Source organism: Mustela nigripes, chromosome X (genome assembly GCF_022355385.1).
Source record: "Mustela nigripes isolate SB6536 chromosome X, MUSNIG.SB6536, whole genome shotgun sequence".
NCBI classification, from domain to species: domain Eukaryota; kingdom Metazoa; phylum Chordata; class Mammalia; order Carnivora; family Mustelidae; genus Mustela; species Mustela nigripes.
In genome coordinates this window covers 78523283-78539280 of record NC_081575.1, presented here as the reverse complement: position 1 = coordinate 78539280, position 15998 = coordinate 78523283, and the positions used below count along the sequence as shown (strand labels likewise).

Here is a 15998-nt window from a genome sequence, read left to right as displayed (position 1 = left end):
ATATTTTTGCATTCCAGTTCTAGAAATTTCTTAAGGAAGTAAACATAATGTCACAAAGACATCTCACTCAGATGTTCTTAAGCTTCTTTCCTTTATTCAATACTTACTTACCAAATGGCCTACTGTGTGCTAGGAAGCATTCTTTAAATATCATGGAAAACTAGGACTTATAGGTCTGAAAATAGGAAACTGGTTAATAAATGATAAATTATGTACATCACAGAAAATAATAGAGCCATGAGAAGTATTATGTTGTCATAATACATTATGACAGGGAACAGAGATCAATAAAGTGGTAACAACAATTTAAAAATACCATTTTTATATTGGTTTGGAGAAACAGCTTTAAAAAAAAAAAGACAATTTAGGGACAACTGAGGAAATGTAACTACAGACTAGCTATTTAGATATTAAGGTAAAGAACAAATTTCCTAGGTGTGATAAACAGTATTGTAGATATTGTAGGTCCTTCTTAAGACATGCAGGCCGAAGGACTTAAGGATGAAATGTCACTTTTTTTTAAAGATGAAATGTCACTGTTACTTCATATGCTTCAGAAAAATTAAACACATATATGTACACATAAATCAAATATGGCAAATTTTAACTATTATTGGATATAGCCAGTGATATACAGATGCTCAATGTGCTATTCTTTCAGCATTTTTATGTTTGAAAATTTTCACAATAAAAAGCTGGAGGGAAGGTTATGAATTACATTTTTAAAGAGTAAAGTTTTGGGGAGAGAAAGTATGCTTATGCTACACAGGGATAAAGAAAAGCCTTGGAAGAATATATTGTGTACCAGCATACTAACAGTATTTATCTGAATGGCAGGAGATTTCTGTGCTTATTTGTGTATGTTTTCAACAATAAACCATATAAACTGCTATAATCCTGAGAAACATTACTTAAAAATAAAGGCAGGAAGACATTTTCAAACACGAACTACAATAAAATGAACAAATGACTAAAGGCCCACTCCAAAGCATTCTTATTAAATGATTTTACAAACTAAACAAGTATGTAAACAACTCCACACAAGTAATAAATTGCTGTGTGAACATCACAGTTTTTAAATTTCTACTTACATGAGTAATTTATACCGTTCTCACAATATGAAAATTCAAGCAATTCATGGTAAAGATCGAGTGGGAAGGGGAATACCGAGTTAAAGTACTTAAGAATTTCCCCTCGGGCGCCTGGGTGGCTCAGTGGGTTAAGCCTCTGCCTTCGGCTCAGGTCATGATCTCAGGGTCCTGGGATCGAGGCCCACATTGGGCTCTCTGCTCAGCAGGGAGTCTGCTTCTCCCTCTCTCTGCCTACTTGTGATCTCTCTCTATTTCAAATAAATAAATAAAATCTTAAAAAAAAAAAAAAGAATTTCCCCTCAAATCATACCCCCCCCACTAAAAGATTGGAGGCAAAAATAAATGTTCAAGTTATCAGTTCATGAGGAGAGGCGCGTAGGCGAAGGGTTTTGTTTTATTATTCTCTGTATTCTTTAGTGTATTTTAAGTTTCTCAGAAAAAGAAATGCAATTACAGAAAAAGCAAAAGGTCCTCTTGACCACTCCTTCCAAAAAATCAGTTTACCCTAGTTTTTAATATATAAATAGCAACATATAGTACATACTTATCTTACAGCTTGCCAAGTATCTTCACATAAATAGCTATATTAACTTAAACCACTTGTGGGCAGTATTCTAAGACTATACTCTTCCCTGTATTTTTGCCATAACCTGTACCTAATTATGTTTTGCCAATCTAATGGTTAAAAAATATCTCATTTTAATTTGCATTTCTAGTATTTAGTTTGAGTATCTTTTCTTGTTACCAGACAGTTTTAGTTCCTATTCTGAGAAAAGCCTGTCCTTAATTTTCTACTGCTTTTATTTTTAAAATGTTACTCTTATCATTAAGACAGGAACACACCAACCAAAATGTTAATGATGACTGAATATTTTTGTGGGAGTACGAATCTTTTCCCAAAATAAGAACACATTTTCTAGTTCTTCCTAAATTAATTCAGTAACAGAAACTAGAAAATTATAAAAGTGGGTGAAAAAAAGCCTTTCAGATGCAAGTAGTACTTTTAGGATACCCTATTATAGGAGCACATAACACCCTAGAGGAACTCATAAAATCCAGCTTAAAGAAATAAACACACCTAAAGCACAAGTCTTGTTAAGAAATGAAATACTGGTTGAGGCTACTGATTCATTTGGGATACATTAACTAACTTCATTTTTAGAAAGCATATTTTGAGATCATGATGTACTTTTCATGTATCTTGTTTAAGCCCAACAAAATTCTGGGTTACATTCGCTGAAGCCCTCCTATAAACTGCTATTGCACATTTTGTTCACTCCTCCTCATTGTACTAATCCCTCTTACTATGATTTATAAGCCTCCCTCCCCTAGGAGACCATGCTACCCTCCACTCCCTAGTTGCTTATCTTGGAATTTCCAGTATCTGGCATTATTGAGTATGTCCTCAAATATTTGTTGAGAGAATGAGTTATCATCCTTATTTAAAGGATGAGGAAACTAGCTCAGTGATGAAATAATTTGCCCCAAGTAACATAGCTATTAAGTATTTATTTTACATAAATTACAATGGCCATAACTTTGTAGTATACTGTATAATTTAAACATTTTTTTAAATTTTTTATTTTTGATAAACATATATTTTTATCCCCAGGGGTACAGGTCTGTGAATCACCAGGTTTACACACTTCACAGCACTCACCAAATCACATACCCTCCCCATAATTTAAACATTTTTAAGTAATGTATCATCTCACTTTAATGCCCACAGCAACTTATGAAGTAGGCTTTTTGATTACCATTTCATAGGTGAGAATGAAATATGGGGCACACACAAATCCTAGTTTATAAGAAGTTCAGCTGTCTCTTTACATACTTCATAAATCACTAATTGGATATAGGACCCTCTATCTCTATGTAGCAAACATCTTGGGGAATGACAGTTAAAGCAACAGGACAGAGACTGAAAATCAGTTTATAGGTCCATCTGAGGACCATAAACCGATATTGTAGTGTCAACCACATGTGCCACTCTGAAATCTGACCCTGGCCCAAAGGTTTTTCTTGATATTACCCTCTATTCACAGAAGACAACTGCAGGCTTTCACACAGATCAGCAGTCTCAAAGGCTGGGGATACAGAGCTAAGGAGAGCTTTGAAAAACAATAAGGTTACATCACACATGGACAAAGCAGGTGGAAAAGTGACAACATAAAGGAAAATGCTAAGGAACTTTAAACATTACCTCAGTCCTTAAATGGATTGTGAGTTTCTCAAGTGAAGAAACCAACTCTCATTCATTTTATGTCCCTAGCTCCTTGAACTTAAGAACACTCAGTAAATGGTTACTGAACTAAAAAGAGCTTAAGATGTGAGGGAAAAAGATGTATTAATTTTTTAAAAATGGCTTTAAAATTTATTGAGCACTTACTCTGTGCCATGTGTTATACTTCTGATAATATATAAAATGTTAAAAGGGTAATATTTACCTCTTTTCTAATCTGCTAGATACGGTGCTACTCAAGTATATTAACAGTGGTGATACTGATGACGATTAGGAAGACTCATTATGGGTTAAGGTTACTAAGGTTACAGCAGAACCTTGAACAGAACAAAGTTGAACAGTAGGGGGCTATGTAGATGTAAGGAGATCAAGGCAACCAACGTATTACACATCACCACAGAAGTAGATACGACCCTTTAGAGGGTATGAACATGACTCCTAATGCTTGGCAAAGAGAAAAACCACTCTGGTGACACCTACTTATCTTGGGCCAGACAAAGTCTGCCCCAAAATGACCAAAATATAAACCCTTTTCTTCCCCACCACTGATGATCCCAACACAGAGCTGAAGGGTCCAGATAGGCTTTGCTAACTGGCCATCAATTCACCACCGTGACTGCCCATCTCTGAGCTGTTGAAGGGGTTATGTGAAATTGTTAAAGAAATGACCATCTGCTGACCACATAGAGTATACTAACAGCCTAAATTACCCCACTTAACCCCGCAAATAAAGCGTTTTCCCCAGATGAAACAATGGATAGGTTAACTTGCCCAATATGACAGAACTATAAAAAAAATTAAAGATTCAGCATTTATCCTACCCTTCTTGTACAAATTATATCACTGAGTAACCTTAAAAAATTATTCCACCTAATACACAAAAACAAAATGACAGAGCTAGAACATCACCATTTTGATATTTCCAATAAACTAATCCATCTAAGCTTTAGGCAGAAATGGCTGTTAATATAAAAAAAATACAAGACGTCATTACAACTTAATGAATGTTGTGCATAAATACACCACCGCCAATTCTTGCCAAAGGACATGAACCTGAATTTATAAAAGCCTCTGGATCCACTGTAAATTTGCAGGAAATGCAGAGGACAGACAAATGTAATAACTGTATTGAGTGTGCAATAAAGAAATTCAGTCTGTGGGAAACTCCACAGGTCAAACGGCCTAAGTTATTCAACAGATACAGTATAAGGAAAAGAAAGAAAGAAAGGAAAGTTACAGGTATTTAAAATACATCAAGTTTTAAAAAGGAGACAAAGCAAATTATCCTGTTCAGGGGTGCACACTTGGATGATAAAAGCAGAACAATACAAGAGATTATTATAAAGTCAGAAAAGTAGACACTTTCTGGAGAGGGAAGTGATGTGGTAATGGCTGTACAACTGTGAACACATCAAAAATCACTGTATGCAGGGCACCTGGGTGGCTCAGTGGGTTAAAGCCTCTGCCTTCAGCTCAGGTCATAATCCCAGGGTCCTGGGATCGAGCCCCGCATCAGGCTCTCTGTTCAGCAGGGAGCCTGCTTCCTCTTCTCTCTCTCTGCCTGCCTCTCTGCCTACTTGTGATCTCTGTCAAATTAATAAATAAAATCTTTAAAAAAAATCACTGTATGCTTCAAGTGGGCAAATCATATGGCATGGGGATTGTATCTCAATAAAACTGTTTTTAAAAAGTCTAAGACACCCCTGTTAAGCCAAGACACATGTTTAAAACAAAGCCTGGGGTGGAGCCCAAGAACTTGCACTTCTGACAAGTTCCCAGATGCTGCTGCTGCTGTCCATCTGGGGGCCACATTTTGAGAACCAATGCAACAAGGGATTTCAAAACTGCTTATATCTCAAAGTAGTACTAAACAGCACTGGAAAGTGAAGTGTTTTACTCAGGGACTGAGAAAACAGTCCAGGAAAAAAAAAAGTTAACACTCTGCAAAGCACTGTTCTATTCCAACTGATTCCCTGACCATCAACATCTGCATCTCCTAGGAACTTGCTGGAAATGCAAGTTCTCAGGCCCCTTCCAGACCTATAGGATAGGAAGCTCTGGGGTTGGAGCTCAGCAATTTGTTTGAGCAAGCTCTCTAGGTGATTCTGACATTCCCAAAAGTTTCAGAGCTATTGTTCTAAGCACTTTATATGCATTAACTCAGCTAAACTCCAAAACCCTATGAAGTAGGTAATACTATTAGCATTTTACAGATTAAGAACTGTGGCACAGAGGTTAAATAATTTGCGCAAGATGACAAATGGTAAAAAATGAAGTCAGAACTTGAGCCTAGAGAGGCTGGTTCCAGAGTCCATGCTCTTAATCACTATGATGAAATATCTTTCCACCCACAAGAACTCAACTGGCAGAATGCAATAATGAAGAATTAGTGGAAGAAAAAAATACAAAGACCAGGAGAAATATGTCCCACTAAAAACACAGGCAAATAATCACAGCAAATAATGTTGTCATTAAAAAAGCAATCTTCCAGGGGCGACTGGGTGGCTCAGTGGGTTAAAGCCTCTGCCTTCAGCTCAGGTCATGATCCCAGAATCCTGGGATCGAGCCCCTGCACGGGCTCTCTGCTCAGCAAGGAGCCTGCTTCCTCCTCTCTCTCTGCCTGCTTGTGATCTCTATCAAATAAATAAATAAAATCTTTTTTTTTTTTAAAGCAATCTTCCAAAAGCATTCCAAAACATAAGCAGCCATCAAATACAATATATCCCAGTATTTCCAGAACAATTATCTCAGATATCTAATTATAAGGATTTAAAATCTGGATTACGCTAAAGATGGCACATAAATTCAAGGCAGTTATGTTCACATTTACCAATCTTTAAAACCTAAATGATTATACAACAAGGTCATTCCAGAATAATTTGAATCTCCCTATTCCTAGTCCCTTTTAATCACTGTACAGTCAGAATGTAGGGGTTGAAAAAGAACTTTCACATTCCTCTAGTCCAATCAGCAATCCAGGCTGAACCATCTACAATAATGATCTTCTTATATTATCTTATATTATCTTCTGATATTCATTAAGAACCTAAAAAACAAATCCCAACTTTCTATAAAATCACATCCTGGGATCAATCCCATGTCACCACTGTAATTTTTAAAGCCAAATGATTAAAAACTTTTTAAGGGCATTAAAATGTGAAAATGTTCAATATTAACAGCCAAAACAAAACCTACAGTTGTTTTAGTCACAGAGAGCCACTCTTTCACACTATCTGAAAACATTTCTATAACCAGAAGACCAAGCTGGTTAACAAGTACATCAAGTTTTAGCAACTCAACCCCTATGACACATCAAATGAGAGAGCTTCCAAAGAATCTTCTGAGCTGAATTATCCCTGACATTAACATGTAAACATCTGGTAACCAGTCATTGAGGAAACAAGTCAGAGAACAACAATACAGCAAAACACCCAGAGCCCAAGCACTTGGGACTATCAACCTTATAGATAGTGAGACCACTGTAAAGCAGCCCAACATGGTTACAGCTACACAGCAAATTTTAACAATTTAACAGCAGGAAAGGTAACCTGGAATGTGAAGGGCAAACATTTTCAAAGCAACCAAGTTTGGTATTTCAATAATACTTTGAACCCATGGCTAAAAACACAACAAAAGAGAAAAAACCAACAGCATTTCCATTATAAACTTGTAGCTATTAAGAACCCTGGAAACAATTCAAATATTGAAATGCCTACTGCATAAAGCTCTGTTCCAAAAATCTAGTTATCCCAGATTGAAAACTCCGGATTAGAAGGTGTAAGTGACCTTGTTCAAACTTCTAGTAACTACAGAAAACTGAAGACAGGAGTAAATATCTAACCATGATATCCAACACACTCAAAATTTTTTTGTTAAATGAATGGACTTCACTGGAATTCCCAAGAAATCACTTCTTTAAATAGTCACTTTTCAACCAGCGATCTGATTTTGCCATAATGAATAAAGAACTGAAAAGCCTGAACTCATGATCCATAGCACTGGTGATTCAAAATCATATTTTTATCTAAATACCTCAAAAACTTTCATTCATGATCTCTACCCTCTCTGCCCTTCAACTTGGAATCACTCTCATTTTAAAGGTAGGCTCAAGTGGCCTTTCTCTGCCAATATTTGTGCTTATGTCCAACTTCCATCCCCAGGTTTTGACTATGCAAGGGACAGATAGATCCCAAGATAACCAATTCTACACCTGGAAAGAAATGAACAGTTTAAAGGAATTTGTGCTGTCGATCACCATTTCCAAAATAAATAAAATGAAAACTAACAACAGAAAAACTATGGTTGCATATTAATAGCTGAAAATCAGGATGCAAGCAGAAGCTCTCAAAAACTGGTTAGTACTGCCATTTCAAAAACTATTATTAGAGCCAAAGAACTCATCACTAAGTCTTAACAGCTTAGAAGTTATGGGTCAGAGCAGCTGAGATACCAACATCAAAAGAATAAAAAGCAACATTGTAAGATAGTATAAAAATAACTAAACCACCTAAGGAAACTGAAACCATGAAAAATCCCAAAGGCACACTTAAGTCATTATCTAGGAAACATTAGCTTCTTCCATAAGGAGGCCTACTTTTCATGTGGAGCAGTAAGCAGGGCCAAGACATGGAACCAAGGTCAGGTATCAATTAAATCAGACTCTGCCACAGAAAAGGGAATCCATGACTAGTTATTTTGGGATAGTGCCTAGGCCAGCAGTATCAACTCCAACTAGGATACAGGAGATTACTGCTTTTGTTCCATTATAATGGGGGTCCTCCAAGGTCTTTAACTTAATAAGAACGTGTTAGATACCACTGCTGGGATACAATCACCAAATGTGAGGGAAGTTGCACAACAATTTCTTCAAAATATCAGAAGAAAAAAAGGTAGAGAGTCTGCAGATTAAAGTAGATTTAAAAAATATACATCTCCACCTTTGTGATAAATGGATTTTCTTTGGACCCTAATTCAAACTAAAATATGAACATTAGCTTCATATTTGATATCTTCAAAAATCACTTAATTTTTTGAGTTGTGATAATAGTTTTTGAGGTTATGTTAAAAGAGCCTTTCTCTTTCAGGTACATAAATATTTTTCAAGTAAAAATATGACAGCAGGGATTTATTTCAAAATAATAGATGGGGACAGTAGGTATAAGTACAGATGAAGCAGAATGGCTACAAGCTGGTAACTGTTAAAACTGGTGATAGATACACAGAGGGATCATTATACTACCTGATTTCTGTATGTTTGATTTTTCATAACTCTTTGATAAAGAATTGATTAGACATAATCTTACAACTTTTTTTGAATGGAGCTTTAAGTGATTTAAAAATCACATACAGACGGACTTCATTTAAACAATAACGAGAGAAGCAGCCAATGCCACATCAGATCCAAACAATGAAAGAAACCAAAGTAGCTCAATTACAGAATGGAAATATATACCCCCCACCTCCACTCCATGAAGTAAAATATAAATACTACCCAAAGATCTACAAAAACTAACCTAAAATCACAGCCAATCATACTCATCCTGGTGGGAAATCCCAAACTTCTCCAACAGCTTCCTGAACCTTCTGACCAAGTTGGTCTGCTAGTTCCTCTGGAGTACTAACCCACTCAGGTCAGACTACTGGAGGACCTACCAAAAAAAGGGTGGGGAGAAAGAGATAACACATTTATTAGGGTGTAGGGGAGTTAACCATTATATCAATGTTCAAACATGATCACAGTTATTATTTCTTAAGCAATAGCCCACACATACCAATTTTTATTTTTAAGGACCTGCTTTAAGCAGCAACAAGAATTCAGAACCAACAGCCAACACTCTGAAAACTCAGTTCTCAACCCAAATGAAATGATAGGGGATAGTAATTACAATTTTATATCCTCACTATAAACTGATACTAAGGCAATATTAAATTTATTATTTTCTTGTGGAAAAAAATCTGCACTCATAAAAACTACTCTTCACCTTCACACATGCTTTTTGGGCATACTGGGAGACAACTGACAAACACCTGGGAAACAGGTTGAACTTTACCACTGAAGCTTAGACAAAGCTTCTGACTGCTATTGCCACTCCTTCCTCTCTCTCTCTCCTTAGAGATCTACTAGAATAAATTATACCTTTTAGGTCACACCTAGATTTATTTATTTATTTATTTCCAGATTTATTCTAGTCCTGAATGACAAGAATCAAATTAAGATTTAGTTAATTACTGATTCATTGCTTGACGCACTGTAAAAAACTCCAAGGCAGTATCTCAAAACAGAAAGTGATCTCCTGTCCTCCAATGAAAAAGAGAATATTCTATTACCTCCAAAGCACCTTAAATTAAACAAAGCAAACCCTAAAGCTCAAAACTAGTGTCTACACAGTTAATTACCAGATGGTTCCCATGGTAGATCTTTAATCCTACATAAACTTTTCACCATCATGTTCCTGTTTCAAGCCCCATCACCCGCCCAAGGTTAAGAGTAATAGATGAAAGTGTTCAGTTTAATATTGGTCTAATCAAAATATTAACAGTAAGAAAAACTACCTCCAAATCGAATACACTCACTTCTATTTAAAAAGAATGCTGGAAAATATAAAATGGCAAAACACAACAGGAGGTAGTGCATTAAAGAACTGGTAGTAATTCATTATGGGAAATAAGCTTGGTATTCCAAACAACTTTCCTAAATTCTCTCAGATAGGAATTACCCTGTGCAGGTATAGCCAAATAGCAGATCCCCACACTGATCTGAGGAACCAAAGAAAGGAAGCTGGGGAAAAGCAGTATGAACACTTGAAAACTAGCTGGCAGAAGTTCCTTGATTACTGTGAAAAGCATAGCAACAAATTTCATCTTTGAATGAATAACAGAACAAACTCTTTTTGAAGCAGTGGAAAGAGGGACTGGGCAAGGGATGAGGCATTCCTTCTAAAAGGCAGAACACCTGGGTGTGGTTCTTGACAGGAACCTTATGGCCAGTGGTTATTTCAAGCTAGTGACTTTGCAATTAAATTCCTAGACTAGTAGATTAAGAGAGATGGAAATCACAATCAAACACCAAGAACCACGGGAAATAAAGAATTTGGCCCATGAGTAGGGAAAAACTACAAAAATGACGGGGCTGGCCTAGAAATATACTGAAAACGTACAATTAGAGGAATAAAAAATCTTCTTCTTTTCCAGATCATAAAACTATCATATGACACAGATCAGTCTTCCAACCTATTCTCACACCTAGAAAAAGTAACCACAATTTATTGTGTACTACCATAAGCTGGGCACTTTACAAATTGTCGAATTCTAGTAACTGTGTTACTATCTATTGTACAGATGAGAAAACTGAGAATCTGAAAATTTGCCCAAAGTTCGACGTGAACACAAAGCACACAGTTATTTCTACCATACCAGGGTGCCTCCCTTGAATGGACAATGTTGAGGTCTCCTCAATCTACTCAACATTGGGGTTAACAGAAAACAATGCCGACAAGCAATCTACAAAGAAAACAAATGATAGGGAATCATCCATAGTAATGGTGGAATGGGGGAAGGGAAGAGAAAAAAGTAGAACAGGGCAGTGACTGAGGGTCAGAAAATAATCAAAGCTATTTTATTTTCTAGCACATGGAGGAGGGGAAACGTAGTGGAGCCTGACAGGAGGGTATCTTCTCTCTAGCGGATTCAACTCTTGAAAAAAGAACACGGGGGTGGGAAGATAATTAAATGAGACGCATGTTAAGATATGGTTAGTAGCAAAGACAGAGGTCCACAGACCTAGAGGACTCAAGAACTCAGAGCAAGGCAGGGAAAAGGGGAGGTTCCCGAGCTTGCAAAGAGGGATGGCAGGGGACAGAGAAGGACAAAAAGTTGGTTTACTGGAGGATTATCTTCTACAGCCTTTTCTTTACTTTTTTTTTTTTTTGAAGAGGGGTGTTATGAGGAAGGAAAGGCTAAGAGCCCCAAGAACAAGAGGTCTGCAATCATCCAGTCACCAACCCATTCATTGTTCCATCTAAGAGCGGTCGAGCAGTCTGCAAAGTTGCAGAAATCTGTCCTGTACTCGAATCAGGGTCATACAAGCATGAAGACCCGAGGAAATGGAAGGCTACCATATAATTCCATCCACAAAGATGGGAGTAAATGCACGGAACGTGAAAGGCTCTACTCAAGTCTTGCGTCAAGGGGACCAATAGAAGAGGGAGACAGTCCTGGTTAAGGGGCTTGGACTAAGCTCTTCCTTAGAAGGGCTGGGGTGGGGGTTACAGGGAAAAGCTTTGTCTCCTCTTATTAAATACGAGCATTAAATATCCATGTGGATGAGGTCAGAATTAGGGGGAAAGGGGGAGGAGTACGTCAGAGACACCGAAGCTTGACCCCTAAATCTTAGTTAAAAGACCAAAGCAGTTGGACAACTGGAGCCCACCTCAACTCAAGAAAAATTAGGAGATTTTTTTGGGCTGCGGAAGGGGCGGAGAACAGAGGCAGGCCTGAAAAAAGGTAGTAGGGAGACAACCAGTCGTCATTGATTGGTCCCCTTTCCCCCACCGCCCAATCTAACCCCCAGCCCCACTCTCTAACTCACTTCAGGACTCCCGCCCCCCACCCTTTCCAACCCGCCCACTGCGGTGGCAACAACGGAGGCGTTGACCGATTGGTGGGGCAAAGGCGGGCCCACACGCGACGGAGGCCCGGGAAATGGTGTCGCCTCGCATAGAGACGGCGTGGTCTTTGCCTCAGGTTCGGCTTACCAGCACCTCGGTGTTTCGCCAACAGTCACCTCCTTAACGTTGGGTGCTTGGGAAGCGTCACAAACGCGGATAGCCAACACCTCAGTCTCCGGTCCTGGCCGGACAGACATCAGCTTCCGCCGCCATCTTAACAGCAGGCGGACCGACCCTAGTCACTGCCCCCCCCTACCCCAAGCTACCTCCGCCACCTCCAACGGATCCCACGAGGACGTAACCCCGCTCGCGCGAGAACTCACCGGCTAAGAACAGCACGAGTCGAAGACGCTGCTGCCGCCTCCGCGGCTGCTGCAGTCCGTAGCTGAACCGCGGCCGCCTCCGCGCGATCCCGCGAGAACCTCTTACCGGACGGGAAAAGCCTGAGCCCAGCCCTTCCCAGACCCCTCCTCCCACCAAAGCCGAAGTCGCTACGGATCCGCTCTCACCCTACGCGAAGCGAAAAGCAAATGACGCACAACCCCACGAAGCACTGAGGGGCGGAGCCAATCTGCCGCCGCCGGCTCCCGCATGCGCCGAGAAAACTATCGCGATATTACGCTTTAGTCTCTGCGAGACCTTCGAATTCACCGCAGGATGCCGCCCGCGCCTCGCCTTTAGGAAACACGAGATCTCGCGAGACCTAGCGCACGCTCCTAAAAAGGAGAGAGGCGGGGTTTCAATGAAAATGACTGGGAGTTTTTCGGGGGAAGGGAGGAACCTCCCGTCCTGCAGGGATCTCGCCTACCACGAGGTTTCCGACCCACTGCGGAGCTGGCTGCCAAACATCGCGATGACACAGCTCAGCGCCAAATCTCGGCCATGTCCTGAAAACTGCCTCCGCCCCCGATCTAAGGTGTCTAGAGCCTAGTGCTTGAGGAAAATTTAAAAAGTCAACCTGTTTATTCTCACGCTTCCGGGCAGAGCTGTACCAATTAGCCAAACTCCATTCTGGAAGAGGAGCAATGGGTCCCCCATTGTTACCTGCCTCCAGTAATCACATATTATCCTGGACTAACACATAAAAGACGTTCAGTCTCACAAAAAGCTCGCAAATGCAAATGAAAACAATGACATAACATTTTTGGCCCATTAGATCGGGGAAAAAATTTTTTAAGACATAATATCCTCTTTCCCTCGCCGCACTGCAGGTTAACCTGAATCCATTTTAACGTAACGAAAGGCTCATATCGTTAGTTCCAGCACTAAAGCCACTAATTTTTAACTCCGGACGCTTTACCTTGGCTTAACCAAAAGATCATAAAGTGTTTTTCGCCAAACAAAGGAGTATGCCCTCAAAGGAAAATTCAAGCTTGGGGGGGGGGGGCGTGCTTGCAGTTTTTAATATGGCAGTTTTTCCACGTCTAGCCAACAATGTTTCTCCAATAAATCTTGGATCCAATCTGGCTCGATTTGTGGGCTTTTCTCTTCTAATGCATTGTTCTGTCCATTCTCATTTAAATATTGTTCCTTTGGAGTGCATTTTAATAGATGGTAGTACAAATACTCCCATCTTATCTTTTAAAATATTTTCTCGGTTATTCTTAGCCATCTTTTTTTCTGGATGAACTTTAGAATCACATTAAGTTCCAAAAACTTGGCATATTTATTGACATTCCATCAATTGTATAAATCGACATAGGAAAAATGGTCATCACTACAAAATTGAGCCTTCTTATCAAGAAGCATGGTATCCCTTCTCCGTGTATGCAAACATTCTTTTATTATATATCTCAATAAAGTTTTGTAGTTTACTTCTAGGGTTTTTGTTTTTCATTTTTCTTGCTACTGCGAATGGGGTTATTATATTAAATTTTTGAAATGCTTATCGCTTATAGATATTTGATATTTGCGTACTTTTGTAATCCGACAAATAAAAAATATGTTCAATTTCACTGGTAATCAGAAAAATGCAAATGAAAACAATGACATACCATTTTTTGCACTTCAAATTGGCCCAAATTACAAAGATTGATAATTATTCATGTTGGCACATCTGTGGAAAAATGGGCAATGTTGCACAACATTGGAGAGTGTAAAACAGTATAGCCTTTTGCGAAGGCAATTTGGACAAATATATCAAAATTCCAAATGCATATACACTTTGAGAGTAGCGATTACTCTTCTAAGAATTTCTCCTACGGAAATACTCATACATGTGCATGAAACGTATATATACAAACCCATTCATTATAGCATTGCTTGTAATAGCCCCCTCCCCCCTTCAAAGGGAAACAAGCTAATGTATATCAATCGGGAAATGGTTAAATCAACTGTAGTACAATCGTACAATGCAGCTGTTTACAAATGAGATAAATTCAGATTCCCTGATATAGGAAGATCTACAAGACATATTAAGTTTTTAAAAAGCAATTAGTCGAAATGAATGTGCGTGTGTGTGTGTGTGTGTAGTACCATTTAGATACCAAAACATACATATACAACACCTAGTAGTTACCCGCGAAGCCTGCCTGCCTGCCCCTCACCTTCCCCCTCCTCTGAGGCCGCCTTCCGAGAGCCTGTGAGAGAAACGCCGAAGGCCCGGCCTCTACTCCCTCTCTAGGGCCACTTGGCCACGACTAATGCCGGTACCTCGCATCCCCACTGTCAGCACTGTCAGCCGCTCTCCCGCCGCGCTGCCTGCCGCTGCCCTGCTGCCCCTGAAGATGCAGCTAGCTTTCTGCTGGCGCCGGCTGAGGCCTGGGGGAGGGGAGAGAAGGCGGGGTTGAGGGAGGGTTGGGGCAGGCCACCGGGCCCCTTCACCAGCCTCTCGGGCTGGCTCCCCAAGGCCGCCACCTCCGCCACTCCGCGCAGGGTCCCGTGGGAACAACCCTCCGCAAGGAGCAGAGAACCGCCTCGCGAGCAGAGCGCGCCCCCCAACCCGGGGGAAGACGCTCACCTCGGTGGCAGTAGCTCCGCAGGGCCCGCAGAAGGGTGCCAGGTCCTCGGCCCTGCTTCAGCCCCGCTTCAGCCCAGCTCCCCTCGCTCGCCCTCCGCGGAAAACCTACCCCTCCGGCTCTCCCCACACCCGATCTGAGGCTCCACCCCCTCGCTTGAGAAGCCCCGCCCCTGCCCCTCCGGCGGGCACTCCCTCCGCGGTGGAGCAGAGTCCCCTTTAGGGGACTGCGCCTGAGCTCTTCGCGGTCCAACGAACCCAATGGTAGAGGATAGTAGGGTCGCTAGGGAATTGGATTTGATTCGTGGTACGATGGGAGCCACTGAAGGGTGACGTGATTTGATTTGATTTACCTTTAAAAATTAATCTCTCCAGCTGCCTTGTGAAGAATAGGGGGCGAGAGGGCAAGCAGGGACACGGTGTGGAGTGCTGGAGACGACGGGGACGCCCACTACAGTGAATCCCCCCCGGCAAACCCTTAGAACACTTTCTCCAGGCACATAGTAAGCTCTCAATAAACATTCTCTTTATTGTTCCTCTTGGTATTATTTGGGGTGGTAGTGCGATTGGCAGAGTTTATAAAGGATTTGCACCTGTGAATGCATAGGAATAAAAATAATTTTATAGGAGATACCCCTATTAACCATGCGTCATCTGGGTTGCAGAATGAGGTTAGAGGGTGAGAGGAGAGGGGAGCTTTGAATTGCAACTTTCGGTAAGGTTTGAGTTTGGTTGTTTTTGTTTGTTTGTTTGTTTTCAGAAAAGCATGTATTAACTCGGTATTTTTAAGTATATACACAAAAGCACTGTCCAAAATACTCTTGAGACGTAGAAGAAATAAAATCTGTAATTCCAGTTTTAATTCTAACCTTACAGAACAGTGGTTCATGCCCGGAAATGAGTATCTGATGAATGGATCCACTGCCCGCCAAATATATATTTATACAAAAATTTTGTGTATGAGCTCGGCTTTATGGAGGCCCCTTTTGAGAGAGATGGATCCATATTTTTACAGTACTATTTTTAATGGGTGACTGTTACTC

General features: G+C 40.3%; 1 protein-coding gene across 1 annotated transcript in view; it reads right to left on the bottom strand.

Moving 5' to 3' along the window:
- Window positions 1-15076, bottom strand: part of HUWE1 (HECT, UBA and WWE domain containing E3 ubiquitin protein ligase 1) — a 170831-nt gene extending 155755 nt beyond the window's left edge. The window contains exons 1-3 of the mRNA XM_059385249.1: window positions 14959-15076; window positions 14652-14759; window positions 8847-8981 (exon numbers count right to left, since the gene is read on the bottom strand). The gene's annotated coding sequence lies outside the window, so the exon portion shown is untranslated. The remainder of the gene's footprint in view (window positions 1-8846; window positions 8982-14651; window positions 14760-14958) is intronic.
- Window positions 15077-15998: the final 922 nt, after the last annotated feature.